This window comes from Pyrus communis, chromosome 3 (genome assembly GCF_963583255.1).
Source record: "Pyrus communis chromosome 3, drPyrComm1.1, whole genome shotgun sequence".
Taxonomy (NCBI): Eukaryota; Viridiplantae; Streptophyta; class Magnoliopsida; order Rosales; family Rosaceae; genus Pyrus; species Pyrus communis.
In genome coordinates, this window is record NC_084805.1 from 22,553,926 (window position 1) to 22,578,456 (window position 24,531).

The following is a 24,531-nucleotide window of genomic DNA, read 5'->3' on the forward strand; positions in this document are numbered from 1 at the left end:
TAGTTTTTCTATTATTTATAAGAGAGATGTGCGACTCGGAATTAGTATATGACATTAATCTTTGAACCTTCTAGGTAGGGAGAATTTTTTTCAAGTTTTTAGTATTCAAGCAAGTACTCCACATATTATAAAATAAGTAGAAAGACAAAAAAAAAAAAATGTTAATTTTCTCCAACTTATAATATGGCATGTAAAATACTGCTCAAGTACTCGACACTTTAAAAATAAGTAGAAAATCCTCATGTATAGAGTGAGGAGCATGCATTAGCATGAGTTAGGACTGATTTGGTATTGATGTGCTTTGAAAAAAAGTTGCTTCTGTTGTGCAGTAAGAATAAGCAGATGTGAAATAAAACAGCGGAATGTTTGGTAAACTTTTTTGTAAAAGTTCTTTTGAAAAAAAAAAAAAAAAAAGCAGTATTATAGTGCTTGGTAAACTTTTATGTAAAACAGATGTGAAAAAAAAGCCGGTTTTTCAAAGCTGGGTTTTGCAGCTTCTTGTTTTTTGTTTTTGTTCACCCAAAACTGTGAAAAAAAACTGAAGCTGAACGTTTACCAAACACAAAAACAACTCCCAACTTTTTTTTTACCAATTTTTTTCATAATTATGTCAGTACCAAACTAGGTCTTCGTTGGGGGTTTGGAAGATTCAAACTATGACATTGACTGGCTCTTTAATTCTGGTCCAATCAGACTTTATTTTATTTTCTTCCATGCTTAATTACATATTATATTTTTCGGTCAAAAAAATCAGGCATTGACATTTGACATTGAAAATTTTAGATATTGAAAACCTCCAACATAATAACAAGAAATTTCGTTGGCCCTAATTTCATCAAAACGTGATTTTGACAATTCCATTATCACCAAATTATTGCAAGTCATTTGGACATAAGAGAAATGCTAAAAAAACTCTTTACGACTTCTTTGTCATCTCATATTTTTTGAACAACGATTTATAATGTTAAAATAGGAATTAACGTGAGGTGACATAAAATATAAAATGTTTCACCTTAAAAAAGCCTTCTTAGCATTTTACTTGAACATAAATTTAGATGATTTAATGGGCACGTAGACATAGAAACATTGACCTAGCAATAACATTTGGTTAGATAAAACCCGTTTTGGTGCAGGTCGCATTCGCGTTTTGATGTAGGTCGCATTTAGCTTACTAGCTTGGCTAGGGGAATGAAGGAGCCAAACTTTATATCTCTACTAATGAAAATGGTTTCCTTCCTTGTATTGCTATTGTTATCATCAAAATTAGTTGTTGCCGATGTTTCAGAAGATCCAATACACAGTTACCCTCCCTCTCTTTTATCTCTCATATGCATTAAATTATTGTTTTGGCCGTTTGATATCTATTTTATTTTTAATTTCATAAGAACAAAATACTAAAAGTTTTTTTTTTATATTATATTATACACACACACACACACATATATGCTTTCATTTCGGTTTCAATTTTCAAATTTTTTTTTAACACTTACCAAACAAGTTTCACAAAAATAAAACTGAAAAACTAAAAATTAAAAATTTAAATGGTTGTTGAACGAGCCCTTCACAAACATCTAGTCATCTGTACTGATGAAAAGTTTCTTCTTGTTATTGCAGAGGATGCAGCAAGGAAGATGATCATCAGTAGGTCGCATCTGCAAATCGAGATGATTTTGGCAGGGAACCGTCCAATAGACGTACCAATAAGTGATAAACCACCGGGATCGGGATAATAGCTATAATAATGTGTCGCTGTTGCATTGGTTCAAAGTGCCACGTCGACAAGCTTGTCAAAAGGATGGCTAGGCGAATATCTCCAAGCAAGCTTGCCAGAAGAATGATTAGTGTCTTTGTTTGTACTGAATTTTTCAACATGTTTGTAACACAACACTTACAAATAAGTATTTACAAGCAAAACTGCTTCTGACAGAGAAAGTCTCAAACAAATCCCTAATGCTTAGTTGAAAAGTTGAAAAACGAATGAATGGACGAAAAAGTTAAATCCAAAATAACTGTTGTTACCTACCATATAATCTTTGTGGAAAAAAGGGGTACTAAAAAAAGTTAAGCAAAAATGTTGTTCTTATTAACAATGTTAGGCTTGGTTTTAAAAGGCGATAGGCGTGCGTCAGGAATGGATCTAATGTCTAGGTGTTTTTATAGTTTTAATAAGATTTGTGGAGTACTAATAATAGTTCTTTAAATTTATTATGTAACATAAATAAAGGTTTATTTATACTTAAAAAAAATGCATAATTGTGCTAAGATACATAAATTACAAAATAGAATGAGATATAGATTAAAATGTATTCGAAAACATGGAAACAAGCATATAGTGACTGTTCATCAAAGTGTTCAACAAGTCTCTTATAATTTATTAAAAAACTAAATACAAAATAAAAGTTATCTATTTTTTGTCTAGGCAGGCTAGGTGGGTGCCTAGACAAGTCTAGGGGTCATTTCTTAATTTTCAAACTCTTAGGAATTAATCGGGATGGTAGCCTCCTAGTGGAGATTTTTAGAATGGTGATGTTAGGCATTATGTAGCTGAATTTCGTGAGGCTTTTCGTGTGCAATTGTTTAGTAAGTTCATAGAATAAAGAAAAGCACTTTAAACTCAATTGTAGTATACATTTACAAGGGAGAAGGGAGAGAGATCGCAAAGTAAAAAGAGAGATACGGCCTTGAGGAATTAACATTAGGAAAGATCTTCAAGTAATACAAACATTAATAAAAAAGATCTTTTAGATCTCATAAGATTTCTACATAATCTTTACTTAGGATTTACACAATTACATTCTTAATTAAATTAGAACTGCAACAAACTTTACCAAATAAAATATCTATATTTTAGAAAGAAAAAACATACAATTACAAACCTTATAATTGTCGGAGTTTTAGTACTACATTGATATAAAAACGAAAAAAAATAAAGGAGAAATGGCAATTTTGTAGTTAGTACGTACGCAAAGATGAGGAGAGTAACACGAAGTACATGAGCAACACACAAATAGCCTTAATGTATCCGTTGGTGGCTAAATATGTTCGATCAATATCTTTTTTTTTTTTTTTTTTTTTTTTTTTTTTTTCTCTTCAAGTTTTCATGTGTGACTGAAATTTGATGTGGTTCGATATCTTACTGAGTGTTGTGTTTCCACATGTGCCTGAATTCGGAACTCCCCCTTCTTAAAATTATTGTAATAATTTTGAAACGTCTCTCTTTCCATAATAATAATATATAGTATTTAAAAAAAATGTGTTAGTAAAATTCTTTTGTTCAATTATGCAATGGCAGTTAACAACTATATCTCTATATAATGAAAATGACTTACGTTGACTATTTTAGGGTTGGAAAAAATTCCCGAAATTCCTGATCTATACCGAACCCGAACCGAAATTATCTCAAAATTCGAAAATTTTGGTTTGATTATTATCCCGAACCGCCCAATTCGGTTTGGTATTGGGTCTAACATTTGTGGATTTCAGTTTTCCCAAACCGAACTGACTTTAGATAATTACCTCAAAAATGAGACCGCAAGGATTCGAACCCCTAATCTCCCTTGGGAGAATCATGGAACTTCACCACTGAGCCAACTCTTGATTTGTCAAATTATAATACAGAAAATATATTTATATGCTTAATAACTATTAGTTACTCATACTTTAACATTTTCATCAACCCTAGCCGCCAACCATTTTCCATTTATGGAATTTCATCTCTCTCCTCTCGATTTCAATTTTCAGAGCTGCATCTTCTCTCCCAAACTCTCCCTCTCTCGATGATTTTGCCACCAACACTTAACTCCCTAGCTCTTTCTCCTCTCCTTTCACTCGCTTCTCTCTCTCTTGACTCTCCTTTTAGCCATATGGTTTTACTTTTTGCAGGTTCTATCATGCCTTCCAAATTGTTCTACCAATTTACAAGTAAGTACCAAGTAAGTACCAATTGATCGGATATCCGTCGGCGTCTCCCCAATTTTCCACGTCCACTTCCACCCTTTGTCATCCCCCTCCCATACTATTTCCCACCCACCAACAACACCTCATCCTGTCTGGTGCCCCGTCCCACTCCACTGGTACCAAATTCATGAAAATCGAGCTTTCATGGTTCTCCAGCGATGACCCATTCAACTGGTTAGCTTTGGCGGAAGAGTATTTGGACTACCATGGTGTCAACCACCCCCCAACAGGGTCACGGTGGTGGGCCTCCATTTCACTTGTGATCCGGCTTTGTGGTTCAAATGGTGCAAATTGCATATTGGATCCGTTTTATGGGCCACCTTGACCGAATGTCTCTTACAACGTTTTGGGCCGGGTGACCAATTAGACTTCAACATGTTCTTCTCTCTTGCATTCCAAAAGCATCTCTCGAGGCCTATGTTAATGATTTCATTCCTTTGTCTTGCCAAGCCCAAGGTTAGACCAATGCACAACATTTAGGGGCGTGGGCTTAAGATGGACCTCCAGAATGATGTATTAGCTCAAGCCCCTCATTCTTTGGCCCACGCCATCGAACTCGCCCGTATCTATGACAATAAGCAACAACGATGTCATAGCACCTTCTGCCAATACTCTCATTGCCCTTCTCCGACGTCTCTGACAGTGTCCTCGACGACATCTGCTCCACCCACAAGACCACTTCCCTCATCGCCAACTCGGCCACCGCTGCACTTATCTCTTGCAGAAGTCTGTGAGGGTAATTCTCGGGGCCAATGTCTATATTGCCCAGAGAAATACTTTCCTAGCCACATGATAAGTCGATACTATACTTCATATTTTACCCTTATCTTAGTATTAATTTATTAGTAATTTTGGTAGAATTTTGATATTTTGTTATATATTTTCAATGTAGGACATTCGAATTCCTCTAGAGAAAAAAAGTGATCAAACGGATGAATTTTGGAGTAATTCCAATGGAGGATGTTCGTGAGTCTTTCAAGATGATTTTATCAAAATTTCAGATTTTTCTACCAAGTCGTTTGACCGTGGCGAAGAAATAAAGGCCCAGCACGCAGCTTTCCCAGATTGACGTTTCTGGACGCTTTGCGTATTTTGAAGGTCAAGATGACATATTTTAAGGAAGATTCATCTAAGGATTTGTTAAGGACATCTCAAGCTTTAAAAAGAGACCTTTTGGGACCAAATCAGAGTTGATTTGGTTGGTCATAAGTCTGATTTTCTGAGAAGTTCGAATTTCAGTTCAAATAGAAAACCTTTTATTTCCTAATTATCTTATTCTATTATGTTTCTTAGTTTTTAGAAGACCTTTTCTAGGTAGGATTTTATTTTGTGGTAGTATAAATAAGGCTTTTTAGCCATTAGAAAAGGAGAGAGAACAAAGGCATCAATTTGGAAGAACTTAGCTAGGCTTTGACGTTTTGTATTTCAAGGTGTTTTCTATCTTTTTTTTTTATTTCAATAAAATTCCTTTTGTTTTATGATTGTTCGTAACTAATTTTCGTTTGCTACGGCAATGCCTTGAACCTTATCATGAATATGTAGTCTTTATTTAATTGCATATGATATTATGCATGCATGCTTTGAATTATTAATAACTGTGTTTAAACTATCTCTATATCTTAATGCTTAGCTACCATTATGATGTTTAGATAAGTAATTAGATGCAATTCGGTCGGAATCCCACTGGCGGATTGAGTATTGCTTCTTGTGATTGGTAGTTGTAATTTCACCTAAGGGCGAATACCACGTCTTAGGGATTGCATGGTTTTTCAAAGGGTTTTCACAAAGCATAATGAGTCATGCATGTTTATATTTGATCTGAATACCATAGACGGATTGCATGTTTGATATATGTTCTAGCTTGAATACCACGAGTAGAATATGCCTTAGGAAAACCTAACCTTCAAAATTGCATGTGTAATTCATAAGTAATTGGTAAATCTACATAAGATTATTAAGGGGACGGCAGAACCCTAGGCTTTTATAATTTGGTTTTCAAAACGTTTTCTTTTGTTTTCTTTACTTTGCTAATTTCTTTAACCTTTTTAATTAAATTCATTTTTATTATTTTTAAATTCAAAATTAACTTTTTCCAATCTTTGTTTTCAAGTAATTAATTAAGATTTGGTATTTACATAAATTATTCATTCAATCCCTACCGAAAACGACCTTACTTAAGCAGTTTATATTACAACTATCTTGTTCTCTTGCAAGTATTTTAAAATGTTTTTATCACTACTTCTGCAGGTGGTAAAAATCCCTATCAAGAAATTGGCACCGTCGCAGGGGATTGTTATAAATAATTTGGGTTTTTCATATTTTGTTGCGTTTAATGGGTTTATTGTGGAAAATGAGTTAAACCCACAAGTGCATTTGATGCTTTAAGCTTTGTGTATGATGGAGTCTTGTCGGAAATCTGTAAAAACTCTGGCTTTGATGGGTTTTCTAGGTTTTCTTCGATTTCATGATCTAGGTGTTCTTCAAAATTTGATGGGTTCGATGAAACCGGTTGTTTCTTGAAGATCTGGATCTCGAACCAGAAAGAATAGTATAGCTCCATTACTTCATATGCTTCCATCAATGGCGAGGCGGTTGAAAAAAAATGGCGTGAAAGTGGAAGAATAAACGGGAGAAGAAGCGGGATTGAACAGGGAAAGAAGGAGAAGACTCTCGTATACCACAGGTCCACAATCACCATTGAATTTCAGCCTTTTTTCCCCTTAATTATTGGTTTATTAAATGATTTTTAATTTAAATTAAATTCTGATTAATTTAAATGATGTGGTTGTCCATATCAGATGCCATACAAAGTGATATATAAATGTGTTATAAAAATATGATAATAATAGCATTACTACTAAAAGAATATTGTCTACAAAGAAAATTCCTTATATTATAATTTTTAAATATAGGAACTAAAATATTAAAAAATTATCATTCAGTTCATTAAAATATTGTAACCATTGATAAAAATAAAAAACTATCTCTACCATTAATTTTTCAAGAATTAAAAAAAAAAAAAAAAAGAAGAGAAATGAAAAGTTGCCCCACTTGGTTGTAGGAACTTCATTTAGGATCTCCATTGAAGATCTTCATTTTGAAGACATGTGAAAACTCTTTTTATAATAGCAGTTAGATTTAATCCACTGGTACATGTTCATTTAATTTAAAAAGCCAAGTCCATTTACCAACAACCTGTTTCATTTTTTGACCGGCATCTTATACAGAGGTTCATCTTTCTCAATTCTCTCCCATCATCCCTTTTCTCAGGTCTCTCCCACTTTGAATCGGTTTTCAATGAAAATATCATCTTGCACATGACTCAATTTATATTGGTTTGATTCATTTGGAATAACCATAAGGTGCGTTTACCTTATTTAGTTCTTCCTAAGTTCAATGTTTTTAAGCTCAGGTTCGTGCTTGTACTGTCCATGTTCGTAATCTATGCGTCTTCTTAAGTAGGGTTTACCCTATATCTTCATGGAGGGATGTTCCATGACTACCTATATAAATCCTTCTCCGTCATTGTAATATTAATTCAGATTTTGAGAGTAAAACATAGTCTTTGGCTTGAGAAAAGAATGATTTCTTCTCTTATCCAACTCTTATGTCTAACTCTAGGGTGTATTAATCCTTGCTAGCGAGTTATCAACTTTGAGTGTTCACTTGCATTTTCACTTTATGCCCTACTTATATGGTGCCAAGTTCGTATCAGTGTTCAGAAGATTTGAGTATTTGGTCCAGTGGCGGCGCATTTTCATGCATGTGATCTTCATGAATTGAAGTGGATGATCTAAGGAAGTGAGTGACCATGAATCCTTGATCACCAGGTGACCAAATAACTCAAGAATTTATTACTGTTCTTTCTCTACAAATCTTTAAACACATTATATATTGGCCTTCAAACAAAGAATGAATACATATCAATGAATTCCCCAAATACTGAATTTTAACAGCATAACGTACGGGTGATATTCGTGCTGGCTGATTACTGGTGCAGAACAGTTTTCTGGAGCTTTCATTTTCACATGCCATTTAATTACTTTCTTCTTACAATTCGGTGAGAATAATGGGTTCTTCAAACACTGCATTTACGTTATTCATCATCTCACGTGCACTGAATCCATCATCCTTCGCGTAAAATAGGTCCACCACTTTGCTCATATTTGAAGTGAAGTCTTTGCAAGCTCTTGGAACTACGCTACCCTTCTGCAAAACTATTCTCAGCACTTCTCTCCTCTTGCTGTTTATAATTCTCTTTAACCATTGGCCATGTACTCCTCCATTGTTGGCACCGACTTTTTTAGCAACAATTCAGGTATGTCTCGGACTTACTCGTTTTTATTGCTACAACAGGTGTACTGCTCATACCATTAGATATAAAATATAATAACACTTCTACTCCTTGCATGAGTGTTTACTAGGAATATTTATGAATATTTATGAAATATAATATCTCTTTTCTAGTTCTTTGACAACCTTTTTGAGCGGTTTGAGGAGTTTATTAGGAATATTTATGAATACTGAATTACAGCTGTAATTGGTAAAGAAATTTACCTTGAAGATATGCGTTTCGAAGTTCGTTAGACATTCTGAGTTATTTCTCATCTTTTTTGGACTGCAACAATATCGTTCGACGGATCAGTCATTGATTAGTTATGGTTTGCCATCAATCTAATGCTTTTACATCATTAGGAATGCCATTGGTATTTTTGCATGGACTCTCTCCCTGATGACCTGAATTTAATAAGTTTGAATCGTACATACAGTCACGGGTTTTGGACTCATCATGTTTAACCCAAGCGTTGAGAGTAAGTGGCAAAACGGGTTAGGATTGGGCTAGGTAAGGGTCCGGTTCCCTGAAATTGTGATTGGATTTTCATGGATGCATGTCAAAGCTAAACTAATGGGTACTGTATTGGACATAGTATATCACTAGAAATTGATTCCGCGATGCTGCAGATTTTAAAACTATGTTAAATTTGTGAAATATATTAAAACATATTCTCATCCCTATCAAAATTCATATACATGATAACATGCAACAAAGAACCAAAACAGTTTACAAACATGGTACTTGGCCCTCAATATGCAGAGTCCATTCCCCATCTTCATTCAACAAAAACAATTCATCAGTGAATTTATTCATTTTTTCTATACCAAGATGAAAGCTTTCTTAAAAAGCATTAATTTCATGAAAACTATTCTTACCTGATGATTATAGAGATATCTGCACCATAACCGCATTCAGACATCCAGTAATTGAAAGTGCAATGATCTGTTGGAATTGGTAAGTAATACTTAGTCACTCAACAATTACCAAATGGACCAAATAATAAAGAAAAAACAATCTTGGTTAATTCATTTAACTAAGAAGAAAGGCTGTGAAGTTCCAAAATGAATATGCAACCATCTTTTGGAATGTCAAAATTTATTTCTCATATTTAACTATGATATATAAATTCTCCGTGTTTTTATCTTTTGGATTACATGATGATTACTACTTTTCTCCTTACCAAACCAGGAAGTGGAAACATGGGACCCCCAGAATCCCCAGCCCTATGTCCATCACGTGCCTGGATTGTTGAACAGAAACTCAAGAGACTTTTGTGACGTGGTTGTCTTTGCCTTTTCCGTCACCTCTTCTTGATCTCTAACTTTGAGTTGTGGTAGATTAGTGGCAAATGGATTCCCCTTTGCAAACTACATTTCAAAAATAAGAAGAAAACATGTTCATAAAAATTGAAAAGTAGTGTTATAGAATATGTTAAAGTCAAATCACGATTTTGGCTTGAAAGCACTAAAATTGTCGCTTATATTGGAAAGGGTTTAACAAATTAGGCGTGCTTGAGGACACTAATTCTAAAGATGGACAGAACACCCCGGCAACTATAAGTTCTATACAAAAACACTCAAAGAGTTTAAGTGGATAACACAATATCTTAAACACAAATCATACGAACGGAAAACATCATTTAGACTTACAATGCCTAATACTACATCATCCTACAGTTGAGATTGATGAACCGGAGGGTGCAATCTAGCTGGGTTCTGATACTTTGATCCTTATATGCTAACCGGGGCAAGAATGGTTTTCCCCATTCCCCCCACCCCAACAATTGAGATTACACCATTGCCCCAATACTTTTCACTCCTCTCACGTACCAATTTGTCTCGTATTTTCGTCTTGGCCATAGATTGTGGGCTCTACTTCTTCAATTAACTAATAAGTGGTAGTTACAATTCCTAGTCTCCCAGACTGTTCAATCTCTATTTTTTTTACACAATTAAACTTTAACCTATGTCTCTCGATTGCAATGTGACTCAGTCTTTCCCTCAAACACTTTATCCTCTTCGCAATTCAAACCCAATCGACCAATTTAGTGCAACAAAAGCAAGAGGTGAGTTGGCAAACGCATACCTTCGCAAAGCTAAAAGCTTTTGCGGAATTTAAAAGCTTGGTCCAACTTCGTAAATATGCAATGGAGAAAAATATAAACCTGAAAGTGAAATATACATTTGGTTAGTTAAAAATGAGAGCATGTATATATCAAAATTAAAGTAAAGAATATAAAAAATGTTTTGCCATTCATGAATTGAAAAAGAGACCTGTTTTTGAATTTTGAAGAAGATCTTCTACACACTATGATTTTAGGGTATTTATTCGGCACCTAACAAACACTGCAGAACATCATGTTTGAGAAAATGAAAAAAATGGTAGTAAAAATTCATACTTTCTAATGGTTCCTTTCAACTTAAATAAAAGTTAGAATTTTTAATCTGTGTAACTTCCAATTTATTTCCCGAAATTCATGAACTTCTTCAATTTTTCATTTGGGTAACATGCAATTCAAACAAAAATTAAAACTCTCCATCTGGGTTCCTTAAATGAATGCTAGCATTTGTCTACACATTTTTTGTGTATGAACGCATTTTTGGAAAATGAGAAGGAGAGAGGGAGAGAGAGAGAGAACGTGAGGAGACTAATTTATTGTCCATCATTTTTTTTGTGTCATAGAAGGGAGGTATGGGTTTAGGGGGAAAAAGTAAGGGAGCTGCTTCCAATCACTTCCCTCTCTCCCATTGAAACAATCAGTAAGTCCCTCTCTCTGTTGGAAATTCAAATCAAAACAGGTTGCTGCTAGCTGTTGTTGAAAATCAATGTCAAAGTTAGGCATGGAAAGTTAGGCAATGTTAGGTATGGTTGAATAAAAATTATTAGGTGCAATTAATGTGTTTTGTGTGGTAATAAATAATCTTAGTTTAATCATTTGGTTTGCTATAAATACCCAAGTTCTCAAGCATTGTAAATCATCCCATCCAAATCCCACTTCCAATTGTGAAGAAGCTTGTAAGCTTTCTTATTCCAATAGTTTGTAAACCTTTTTCATATATCAAAGTCCAAGTGTTTTGCCAAAGCTTGTTGCTTCCCTCCTTTCTCTATTTCTTTCTTTGTCCAATTTTATTTGAGAGTGCAAAGTGAAAGAGGTGTGATAGAGTTTGTAAACTTATCACCCACATATTTTGGTATTGAGTTAGTAAACTGTCAAATACCAACAATTGGTATCAGAGCCAGAATACCACTCTGGCAGGTGCAGCAGTTATGGCGTCCAACTTAGTGCAACTCCAAGTTCCCACATTGAAGAAAGAAAATTATGAAAGATGGTGCATCCAATTCAAAGCATTGTTTGGATCACAGGAGCTATGGGAAGTTGTCAGTAGTGGGTATGTTGTACCCACTGCCGAGCAAGAAGCCGTATATACTGCGGATCAAAGGAACACTCTCAAGGACTTACGAAAGAAGGACCAAAAGGCGCTGTATCTTCTATACCAGGGTTTGGAAGATTCAACGTTCGAGAAGGTTGCAGAAGCAACAACGAGCAAGCAAGTATGGGATACACTCAGTACAATCTACAAAGGAGTAGATCGAGTCAAGAAAGTGAGGTTACAATCACTTCGAGCAGATTTTGAAACTGCTCATATGAATGAAGGGGAGAGCATCTCCGACTATCACTCAAGGCTCATTGTGATAGTAAATCAGATGAGGAGAAATGGCGAGAGACTCGATGAAGTACGAGTTGTGGAGAAGATACTCCGGTCACTCACATCTAAGTTTGAGCATGTGGTGACTGCCATTGAGGAATCCAAGGATTTGGAGGTGATGAGCGCAGAAGAGCTACTAGGATCCCTCCTAGTTCACGAGCAACGCATTCAGAAGAATGCAAGCCCCACAACGCTAGAGCAAGCTTTGGAGTCAAAGTTGAATATTGACAAACCAAATAAAGGTCGTGGGCAGTGGAACTCACGTCGTGGGAGCTCATCCAACCGTAGCCGAGGACGAGCCCGAGGAAGAGGTCGAGGCTATGCACAAAATCAAGGTCAGTCTCAGGAGTGGAGATCTACTCGAGGAAAGGCGCATATCCAGTGTCACAACTGTAAGCAATATGGACATTATGCCAATGAATGTTCACATAAAAATGGTGAGCATGTCAACATGGCAGAATCAAGTGGAAATACTGATGAAGAACTTACAGTCTTACTAGCACACCATGATTCCAGTAGCCAACAAGATGTTTGGTATTTGGACTCTGGTGCAAGCAATCACATGTGTGGAAAGAATGAGTTTTTTGCCGAACTCAAAGAAGGGGCCTATGGATCTGTAAGTCTTGGTGACTCCTCAAAGTTGCCAGTTGAAGGCAAAGGGAAGATCAAGATCATCCAGAAGGATGGAAGAGAAGAATACATCTCCGATACCTACTACATACCAGGTATGAAGAGCAACATTCTGAGCATTGGTCAACTGCTCCAGAAAGGGTACATTATACATATGGAGAACATGCTTCTCACTCTCAGGAATGCAAGGAGAAAGCTTATTGCACGTGTTCGAATGTCAAAGAACTGGATGTTTCCGTTGAATTTGAACACAAAGATTGGAAGCTGCAACATCGGTGTAATGGAAGATGAGTCATGGAAATGGCATCTTCGATTTGGCCATCTTAATTTCAATGGCCTAAAGTTGCTGTCAAGTGGAGGAATGGTTCGTGGTCTACCCCAGATTGAAGCCACACGCCAAGTATGTGAAGGTTGTATGCTTGGCAAGCAAGCACGACTATCGTTCCCTGTTGGTGATACATGGAGAGCAAAGGCACCACTGCAGTTGGTGCACACAGATATATGTGGTCTATTGGATCCCATGTCTTATGGAGGTAATAGGTATTTTATTACCTTCATTGATGATTTCAGTAGAAAGACTTGGGTCTATTTTCTCAAGGAGAAGTCAGCTGCCCTAAAAATTTTCAAGGAGTTCAAGGCACTCACAGAGGCAGAAAGTAACCACAAGCTTGTGGCTGTGAGATCAGATAGAGGTGGAGAGTACACCTCCAATGCTTTCCAAGCATACTGCAAGGAGCAAGGAATTAGGCATCAACTTACTGCTGCCTATACCCCACAGCAAAATGGGATAGCCGAAAGAAAGAATCGAACCATCCTTGACATGACAAGGTCCATGCTTAAGGAGAAGAATTTGCCAAAAGAGTTATGGGCAGAAGCTGTAGCTTGTTCGATTTATTTGTTGAATCGATGTCCAACAAAGAGTGTCAAGAGGATGACACCACAAGAGGCTTGGAGTGGATACAAGCCGAATGTTACACACCTAAGAATTTTTGGGTGTGTTGCATATGCTCAAGTTCCAGAAGCCAAGAGGAGGAAACTTGATGATAGAGGTGAGAAGTGTGTGTTTGTGGGCTATAGTGAAGAGTCCAAGGCATACAAGCTCTACAACCCACTAACTGGCAAACTAGTGGTTAGTAGAGATGTCATCTTCAGTGAGGAAGAGACATGGACGTGGAACAACAAAGAAGTCAGTAAAGAGAAGATCGTCTCCACTGATTTTGAAGAACTAGAAGTTGTACCACCGATTGAGCAACAGCCTGCTCAAACAATCACAACAACTCCAGTGCACAGAATTGCAAGGAGTGGTCCTACATCTAGTGAGGAAAGCAGCTCCTCAACTCCAGTGAGGTTAAGGAGTCTCACAGAGATTTATGGACAAGAAGAAGAAGAAGAAACCAACCTTTTCTGCTTGTATGCAGACCACGAGCCTTTCTCATTCAATGAAGCTGTGGAAGAAGATTGTTGGAAGAAAGCCATGGAAGAAGAGATCCATGCCATCGAGAAGAATGACACTTGGGAGCTGACAAAGCTCCCACCAAATCAGAAGGCTATTGGTGTCAAGTGGGTTTACAAGATCAAACGCACTGCAGATGGGAGTGTGGATCGATACAAATCAAGGCTTGTAGCAAAGGGCTACAAACAGAAGTATGGAGTGGACTATGATGAAGTCTATGCTCCAGTTGCGAGACTTGACACGGTAAGATTGCTAATCTCTCTTGCCGCACATCATAAATGGAAAATTTATCAACTGGATGTCAAGTCAGCCTTCCTTAATGGAGTACTTGAGGAAGAAGTGTACGTAGAACAACCGGAAGGCTTCCAAGTACAAGGAGAAGAAGATAAGGTGTATCGTTTGAAGAAGGCTTTGTACGGCCTCAAGCAAGCACCACGAGCTTGGAACTCAAGGATCGACAACTACCTTCACCAAAATGGATTTCAGAAATGTCCATACGAGCATTCAGTTTACATGAAGAATGGTGAAAAAGGGGAGTTCTTAATTATTTGTCTCTATGTAGATGATTTATTGTTTACAGGAAACAATGAGGCAATGTTCCATGAGTTCAAGCAATCCATGTTCAGTGAATTCGAGATGACTGACAATGGATTAATGTCATACTTTCTTGGCATAGAAGTGAAGCAAGAAAGTGATGGTATCTACATCTCTCAACAAAGGTACATGAGAGACATATTGAAGAAGTTCAATATGGACAAGTGCAACACTGTCAATACCCCAGTCGCAACTGGATTGAAGCTGTCCAAAGGAGGAGAGGGTGAGTTTGTAAACTCAACAGTGTACAAAAGCCTCGTTGGAAGCCTAAGGTACCTTACAATCACAAGACCTGATATAGTTTATGGTGTTGGACTCGTGAGTCGATACATGGAAACACCAAGGGAGTCTCATTGGCTGGCCGCCAAGAGAATTTTGAGGTACATAAGAGGTACTCTAAACTATGGTCTATTTTATAATTTTGGTGAAGATGCAAAATTATTTGGTTATTCAGATAGTGATTGGGGAGGTGACCAAGATGAAAGGAAAAGCACAACTGGCTATGTGTTTTTTCTAGGATCAACAGCTTTCTCATGGACTTCAAAGAAGCAATCAATTGTTGCTTTGTCATCATGTGAAGCCGAGTATGTTGCTGTAGCCTCAACCGTGTGTGAGGCAATTTGGTTAAGAAATCTGTTAAAGTCAGTGTGTCCTCCACAAGTGGAATCGACTGTGATTCACGTAGATAACGTGTCTGCAATCAAACTTGCAAAGAATCCTGTTCAACATGGAAGGAGCAAGCACATTGATACCAGGTTCCATTTTCTAAGGGACCATGTGAAGCAAAAGACAATTGAACTTGTCTACTGTCACACCAAGGAACAAGTGGCAGACATCTTCACAAAGCCATTGCCAATTGAAACATTCCGGCTACTGCGTGAAATGCTAGGAATGAAGGCGTTTTGATTTGAGGAGGTGTGTTGGAAATTCAAATCAAAACAGGTTGCTGCTAGCTGTTGTTGAAAATCAATGTCAAAGTTAGGCATGGAAAGTTAGGCAATGTTAGGTATGGTTGAATAAAAATTATTAGGTGCAATTAATGTGTTTTGTGTGGTAATAAATAATCTTAGTTTAATCATTTGGTTTGCTATAAATACCCAAGTTCTCAAGCATTGTAAATCATCCCATCCAAATCCCACTTCCAATTGTGAAGAAGCTTGTAAGCTTTCTTATTCCAATAGTTTGTAAACCTTTTTCATATATCAAAGTCCAAGTGTTTTGCCAAAGCTTGTTGCTTCCCTCCTTTCTCTATTTCTTTCTTTGTCCAATTTTATTTGAGAGTGCAAAGTGAAAGAGGTGTGATAGAGTTTGTAAACTTATCACCCACATATTTTGGTATTGAGTTAGTAAACTGTCAAATACCAACACTCTCTCTCTCTCTCTCTCAGTTCAATCAATTCAATTACACGATCTGTATAAATTCTGAGCTGATATACATACTCTTAAATTCTTGATTTAATATCAAATTTGCTTTTGAAAAACGACTTCTTCTTTTGTTTGGCGATGTATTCTAATAAATTTTCTGTATTTTGGGTAGGTTTATAATCCCATTTAGCAGAGTTATGTCGCTTCCAAATGAAGAAAATGATAAATCCTCTTCTTCTGATGCTCAGGTATTTCCCCGTTTACGTTCAAAGCAACACCCTTTTGTTTCCTTTTGCATTTGGGTTTTTGCGGGTTCTCTTTTTTTCTTTCTTTCTTTGTTTTGTATTTCTAATTTATCGTTTGCTGCTGGACAATGGTGATTGTATGTTTTAATTTGGATGTTTTTCTGATTTTGGGTTGGTCACTTTTTTTTGGGCTGCTTGAGAAAATGTGATCCCATGTTTTGATTGAGTGAAATAATTAAGAGATAAAAAAGAGTGGAGAATTAGCGTCAAGAATAGTGATGAAAAAAATGAGGAAAAAAAGATAGATGTGGAAGAAAGTGGGGGACTGGAAATCGAGGAAAGTGAAGAGAAAAAAAAATGGGGGTTAAGTGAGCAGCCAAAAGAGAAAAAATGAGGAAAAAAAGACTTAATGTGGGGAGTAGGCAAAAGAGAAAAGCAAGAGAAGGGAGACAGAACAGGAACAAGGTGTGGTTTTGTTGTTGGTTTTATCCAAATTTTTTATTTGGAATTTGATTTGAAGCTTATGTCTTTTTTGTTTAGTCTAATTTAGTGTTGGTTTATCTAGGTTTGTAGCTAATTTAATGTTAATGTTGATCTAGGCGTTTTAATTTGTTGTGAACTCATATGGGTTTCGTTTTTTAATAGTTATTTTACAGTTGCTAGGAATGATTTTGGCTTTTATATTGGTTTGGGTATTTTTTTTTTTTTTTAATTTCATTTGAAGGTTTAGTGTCATTATACACCTTTGCACCACTGTTTGTTCTGTTTTTCTCGGTTTCTGTATATAGTTTTGGTAGAATTGGACTGTTCTTTTTAACTTAATTAAAGTGTTTGAGACTTAATTGAATGAAAGTTTGGTTTGATCACGATTGGTGTTTGATGTTGGGTATCCTTAGGTCCAATGGAAATGTGTAATTCCCATCTTCCAGTGATAAGCTTTTAGGAATTTACAAATTGTGGTTCATAAAGATCATTCACTGTATAGAAGCATTATGATTTCTGGGATTTGATATTTCATTTAGTTTTGTTATGTTTGGAATATAAGAGTCTGTTTGGTACTCCACTTGAATCCAACCCTCTAAACTCAAAAACAATTTTCAAGTTTTAGGCTTTAAAAACTTGTTTGGTAGGACTATTTTCAAAAACTGAACTCAAGACTAACTAAAAAATATAGTCTATCCTCTAAAAACACAAAAAATGAGTTTTTAGAGTTTTTAAACTTAAAACTCATTCCTTTATTTTCTCTCTCTCATCCCCTCACTCCAAATATATCTCTCTTTTCTTCTTTCTCTCTCCCCCTTCTCTTTTTTTTTTTAACCTTTTTCGTCCCTCTTCCAATCCGCTCTCTTTATTCTCTCGGTTCTTTCTCTCACTCCTCTTCTTCTCTATCTCCTCCGATCCTCTCACTTCTTTCTCTTTCCTCCAATCGTCTCTTACTTTCTTTTCTCCTCTCTCCTCTTCCTCTCTCGACCCCATATTTTTGGATCTCTTTGTCCAGTTTGAGTTGTAAGATTTAAAATTTTTAAATCGCATACCAAACAAATTTTTGAGTCCTAAAGAAAATTGTTTTCATGAAAAATTCTTAAGAAATGTTTTGAGAAATTATAAAAAATTTCAAAGAAGATACCAAACAAGCCCTAATTTTTTCAAATGGTTTGGCTCTTCTTGGGCTGCGCTATGCAAGAAGGTTATTGAAAGAATTTTTACAAAGGGTTCATCGAAGAGCTCTGTGTGTTTACCGTAAGGTACGGTGTTCATCAATCTCAACTTTTAATTTGTTTCTCAATTTTTTGTAGTTTTGGATTTGTAAAAACTCTCGATCGAATCGGTTACTGGCATGGTCCCTTACAGGAGAAAAAAGCTTCATTTTTTTTCTTCTTAAAATTATAGTTTTTGTCAATTTTTTCACAGAGGAACTCAGGTGGTAGCTATATTACTAATTAGCTACATAAGTTATATATTCTTATGAGTACGCTATGAATGCTGGTTTGCTATGTCACTTTTTGGGATGATATTACTATAATTATATAGGAAAAATTGGATTGATATTATTGGTTTGTAACTTTTACGCAGAAATACACAGTACCCAGAAATCTGAAGTGGAAAAGAAAGGTATCCATCTCTTTTTCTTCGTTACCTCTTTTTCCATTTTTGGGCGACATTTTGTGCTTCATAATTGGCTTTAATACAAAAAATTTTAAGCTACTAAACCCCCATATGGTTTTGTTTGATTGATTGTCTATTTAGGGTGTTTTTTAGTTTTGCTTGCTGGGTTCAGATTCATTTGGGTTTATATGTGATTTCCAGTCGATTATTTTTTTATTAGTTGCAGATCATATTTAATGTGGAAGTTTGAATCTTTGTGGTTGTTTCAGTGTAGTTCTTGGGTACACACACATTTATCCAATAAATATGTTCATGACATTGTTTTTAGGGGATGGACAGAAGTCCCAGGCAACAATCTCTTTGTAATCATCGCCGGGAAAATATCGTGGTCATTTTGAGCTCGGATTCAGCCAGCATGTGGTAAGTGTTTCTTTTTCGATTACTTTCATTTGTTTATTTGTGAATCAAAAACTTTTTTAGGAATAATGAATGTCACAATTGCTGATAAATTGATACTTTGTTTGGAGCTTGAACTGTAGATCTGTGCAATTCTCAAGGACCTGCATTAGCTCCTCTCCCTGATCCTCCTAATGATTGCGACACATATTACTCAATGAATCAAGCAAGATCCACAAGGTTGTAGTTGATTATGTTTCTTTTCGGTTTACTAACAAACACTCATTCAGTTACTCCCTAAATTTTGATGGCAATGGTGATAACCTTCATATGTACAGAAATTGCTTACCCTATTAACAGTTAACCTCCGACAAAAAAAATTCTTTTTTCATAAGCGTTGTCTTATATTAGAGTTGCAATAATCTTTCCATACATGTTGTCATACCCCATGAGCTTGCCAAAGGTACTGACTGGTTGCCGATTTTAGGTTCATGTACATATGTGACTAGCGGGTCAAGTTCCATAAGGAGGTGGAAGCAGAAGAATTGGCGTCATCCTTCAGTTTTTCAACCAAAAGGAGGTAACCTTTATAAATGATTTATACAAGCTTTTCTGTTTTGTATCTCTGAAATTTGAGTTTTTGACTAAAACTGTGAATAGTGATTGGTAAATATTTCTCATATTTTTTTTTCTATGGGCCATATGTGTTCTATTTGGGTTGTATTTTGAGTCATGTAATTCAAATTGCAAACAAAAGGCTAAAGAAGATAAATCTAGTACAAGCTCTCATGGAAAAGTTGAAATTGAAACTACACTATGGAATGTTAAATATTTAGTCTAAATCTGAAGACCGAAAGTAAAATAACCATTGAGTAGAGTTAAATTTTTAGCCTCAAATATTCTTAGGCGGACACAAAATTTTGACCCCAACATCCAATTTAATTTCAATTTTGATAGGGTAAAGTACAAAAAACTACCTCAACTATTGGCCTCACAACACTTTCATACCTCATCTTTTTTAAAATGATAATGTCATACCTTATCTTACGAATTTGTGCCAATGTCATACCTCCGTTAGTTTTTCTGTTAAGTGCTGACGTGGCTAGATACGGGTGTCACTCACTAATCCAATTGGATTAAAATATAATTAAATATATATTTTAATAATTAAAAATTAAAAAATTAAAAAAAAATATATTAAATCTCTCTCGCTCTCTCCTCTCTCTCTTCCCCCTCTCGCCTCTTTCTCTTCTCTGCATCCCCAAAACCCCTTCCCACCCGACCCCCCATCCCCTTTCCACCGGTCCCCCCCCCCAACCTTCCTCCACCACCCTTTCCCCTCTCTTTCGCATCTCCCTCTCTTCTCCACCGTAGTCTCCTTCCTCCCCACTTCCCTCTCTTGTCGTGCCCAGAACCCCCCCAACCCACCTAGATTTTTTTCGTCCGCCCTCCTTTCTCGGATCTACTTGCAAGCTCGGACCCACTTCCCTTTCCCACTCCATTGCCCATTGCCGATCAGCCGTCGTTGCCGTCTTCGAAACTGTCAAGGAGAAAGGGAGAGAGGGAGAGCTGTCGAGGTTGGGGCCGACGAGGTTGCCGTCTTCTCGTAACCCAAACCCAGATCCCACCCCAAACCAGCCACTCCCATTCCCACCAGGTGCCTCTCTTCTCTTCCTCCGCTGCTCTCTCTATTTCTAACCTACAAGCACGTATAAAAAACAAAGCACCCACCAATCTTGATAACACACCATTAACAAAAGTTCAAAAATCCATCTTCCTGTTTACCTCAATTTTCTAAGAAAATGGAACCTTCAGAATATCAAAAAAAATTCATTTCCTTTCTCCCACATTTTCTGAGCAACCAAACAAAGCAAAACCATTCAATTTTTCCCAAAAAAAAAAAAAAAAAAAAAAAAAAACCCAAGTTGTATTCACAAGAGACTCGTCAACGGTGGTGGGCACGGGATTGCTGCTGCATTTTGCTTGGCTTGAAGATGGTGCTGGGCTGCGGGAGCAGGGGGAGGTGGCAGAGGCGGTCCTCAACTTCTGCAAAGCCGACAATGAAGTCGATTACTTGGTAATCGTGGGGCGACAAGGCTGTCAAGGATTCGCAGAAGTATTCGAACCCATATGGGTAGTTTGGTAAGGAAGGGGAGGAGATCAATGGAGGGAGTGGGTACCCGTAGAGGGGTGAGGTTGGTGTGCCGGAGATCGGCGACTTCGATGTCGTTAGTTAGAATGGGGAAGAAGGTGATGGTCGTTGGTGGATGGAGTCGACGATGAAGAGGAGAGAAGGGAGGGTGAGTGCGAGTTGCAAATGAGAGAAAGGTGGGGGGGGGGTAGGGGTGGGCATAAAAACCGCCAAATCGCAAAACCGCAAGAAAAAAAACCGAAAAAAACCGTGTTGACGGGAAAAGTCAACTTTGAGTGAAAAATCGAACCGAACCGTTCAAACCGGTTCCAGTTTCGGTTTCGAATGACCAAGAACCGGCCGAACCGAACCGAACCGTTTTATTAATAATAAATAAATAAATTATATATACACACATGTCATGGTATAATAGGTTGAAAAATAGGTTGAAAAATTGTGTACAGGAGCTGCTGCTTCTTGCTTGCTCTCTGAAGTCTGAAAACCTGCAATTTGTTTCATCATTTTTTTGTTTGTTGACTGATTGACCAGTGCATATGTATTTTAGTTGTCTCTTTTTGTTGACTTGGTGCCACTACCAAAGACATTTGCATTAAAAAAGATGTGTTGTATGCAACTTTATGTAATCAGTTTTAGTAGATGTATTTGAATGCATAATGATTTGGTGTTCAAATAATTTATTATTAGGAACCGTAAACCGGCAAGAACCGAATCGGAACCGGTGTAGACCGAACCGTAATGTTCTAGTCATAAATTTAAGTGGAACCGCACCGAATCGAACCGTTAATATATTTCGGTTCCGGTTCCAGTTTAGGGATGGAACCGCATCGAACCGCACCGTGCCCACCCCTAGGGGGGTTGCAGATGAGAGAAGGGAGAAAGGGGGTGGATGGGGAATAAAGGGGGTGGATTGGATTTGGGGAAGACGGGAGGGGGAAAGGGGGTGGGTCCCCATGTAAAAAAAAAATATTAAATGATTTTAATTTTTTAGTTTTTAATATTTAATTTATTTTTTAATATTTTATTAATTTATTTAAGCCACATCACTATTTAAGCCAAGCGACGTCAGCACTTAACAGAGAAACTAACAGAAAAACTAACGGAGGTATGACATTGACACAAATTCGTAAGATGAGGTATGACATTGTCATTTTAAAATGATGAGGTATGAAAGTATCGTGAGACTAATAGTTGAAGTAGTTTTTTGTACTTTATCCATTTTGATAAGTGAGTTAAGAGTTTTTCTATGACCGTATTACTGTGATAAATGAATGACGAATTGGAAATAGTTTCTTACTTACGTTTTTCTTAAGTGTGTACTAAATTGGATGTTGGTTTGGTTATTTCCAAACTTTTCACATGACTTTCATTACCCAATAGAGAATATGAAAACCCTAAACTTAATTTTGTAAATTGATTTTGGTACCTGCAAATGAGAAAAAGGGTAAAGTTTCTTATCCCTTTAGTGTTTGATCCTGAAATTAATTTATCTGTGAGTCCTGGATCCTGTACATTTTGGGTAAATTTCAACGACTCTCTCTTTTCGAATGCCTTTTTATTTTCTATTTTTGTCTTTGAGCTTCTGCTTTTTGGGCATTTTGGGTTGTATTTTCTATTTCCCAGTTGACTGGAAATATTGAGGGGGAGAGAAAATTTTCTCTTCAATAACTATGCTTCTATATTTCTTAGGGTCTGGTATTTGATTAATTAGAAATGACAGCTTTACTTGATTGATGTTTTTTTTTTTATCAATTTAAGGTACTATGAATTGGGACCCGACAATCCACCATATGCTGCCAAGTTCTACGACTTTTGTGGGGCTGAGGATCCTGAGGCATCCAACTGTACTGCGAGTTTCCATGTTTCGTATAATGACGATTGATCCATGTAATATGTCTCTTTTAAGTTTCATCATTTCATTCAGTCTTGCTCTTGCGCTGTAACCAAGGTTCTGTATCTCCAATAATCTTATCTCTTTTATATAAACATGAAGTTGATGCGTAATTGGTTTTTTTTTTTTTCCTTAAGGTCTCTGTTTATTTTCATTACTGTATTAATGTTTTCTGCTGTTGTTTATATAATTACAAGAGGAGACAGATTAATGGCATGAGGGTGAAAAAAAAAAAAAAAAAAAAGGGAAGGAGGGAAGGATGAGGAATGCACGGGTTGGCCTATTTTGGCCCAAGATTTTTTTTAATTGGTTTGGGATTTTGTTTATGTTTGGGGTTCTTTTGCCCTAATTAATATTGTTTTGAATTCATGGAGAATTTTGTTTATGTTTGGGGTTGTCATGTTCGAGTATTTAATTTGGTATTTGGTAGGTTACGTTACAGTTGTTGTCGGTTTTCTTAAAGGACAAATCCAAGCGATAATGCCTTTTTTGATATATGTGCAAATGTTAACTGTGTGGGTTAATATTTGAACATTAGACTTAGATGAAGGAAAGCTCAAGGATGCCAAATTAATGGGGACTTGCCCGAAATCCAGCACCAAGCCCAAGGGCAAAGTAAAGCTTTATCAACCTAGATACAAACCACGTGCTTATCATTGAAGTGACAAGTGATGAAGACTAACCTACTACCAATCAAAGAACACTTTTTAGTGGCATTCCAAGTAAAATGTTGATGACTCATTACCCTTTAGATGCTTTCGGGCAAGAGCGAAGTCATAGTAGTCAGGCTAATTGGCCTATAAAAGGAGGAAGTGGCCCCAAAGACAAGGGCACTCAACCAATTAAACAAATAAACATACAAACTTTACTCTCAAGCCAGATTTGCATCCAAAAGCTGAAATCAACCTATATTCAGTCATTTTTAGCGACAACCTATCTCTTGTCTAGTTTAAAACTCTACTATCTCCCTTAGTGGCGTAGTATAGATTCCCTTGTGTAAACTTGTTTACCATCCATCCCTTTTTTAGCATATAAATCCCTATAAACTCAAAGAGAAGTGACTGCAAGAAGTTCAACCTTGCCAGATAAGGTGAAATCTTACTCGAAGCTCTTTGTTTGTTTTCTAAATTTGTAGATGTATTACTTAATGCATTCTCCATTATATATTTAAGTTATTTCCATCAGTTTTCCTATTTTAAGAGTTCCATGTGCATCTGGATCTGGTTAGTTTAATGGATATGTTGTCATTAAAATCAATCAAGAACCAAGCAAATGGCTTAAAGGGATATGGACTCTTTTCATTCGAACATACAAGACTATGAACTAAAAATCCTTGTTTACAAGACAAGAAAAAGAACTTAATGTGGACTTAACTCATCCACGACAATCCTTTAATAACAAGAAGTCCGAGTAACTTGGGGAGAAAGAAATCGATTTAAAACACCCTTGTTCTACATTTGCTATACTAAGATAGCAGTGACACGCCTAGCACTTAGTTTTGATTGCGAGCCTCAAAGCCTACACCTAAGGCCCTACAAATGCACCTTTTAGAACTATGTCCTATTCTTGTAGCACATCAACAAGCAAGAGCCCAACTACACATCCAAAGTGCCAATCCCTTGAGAAGCTGTGCTGAGTTCTGAGGATCCTTCTCAAGAGAAATCTTCCTCCAAACATTAACACTTAAAGGCTGGGATTGGTG

At 36.6% G+C, this 24,531-nt stretch overlaps 1 long non-coding RNA gene across 3 annotated transcripts; it reads left to right on the top strand.

Moving 5' to 3' along the window:
- The first annotated feature begins 10,978 nt into the window (after positions 1-10,978).
- On the top strand, positions 10,979-23,016 carry LOC137730254 (uncharacterized). 3 transcript variants are annotated; one of them, XR_011068110.1, is made up of 6 exons: positions 10,979-11,052; positions 16,215-16,290; positions 18,722-18,813; positions 18,921-19,029; positions 19,277-19,369; positions 22,697-23,016. It is a non-coding gene; the product is annotated as an uncharacterized lncRNA (long non-coding RNA). The 3 variants fall into 3 exon arrangements; XR_011068108.1 differs by having other exon boundaries at positions 18,933-19,029; XR_011068109.1 differs by lacking the exons at positions 10,979-11,052; positions 16,215-16,290 and adding an exon at positions 17,994-18,399 and having other exon boundaries at positions 18,933-19,029.
- Positions 23,017-24,531: the final 1,515 nt, after the last annotated feature.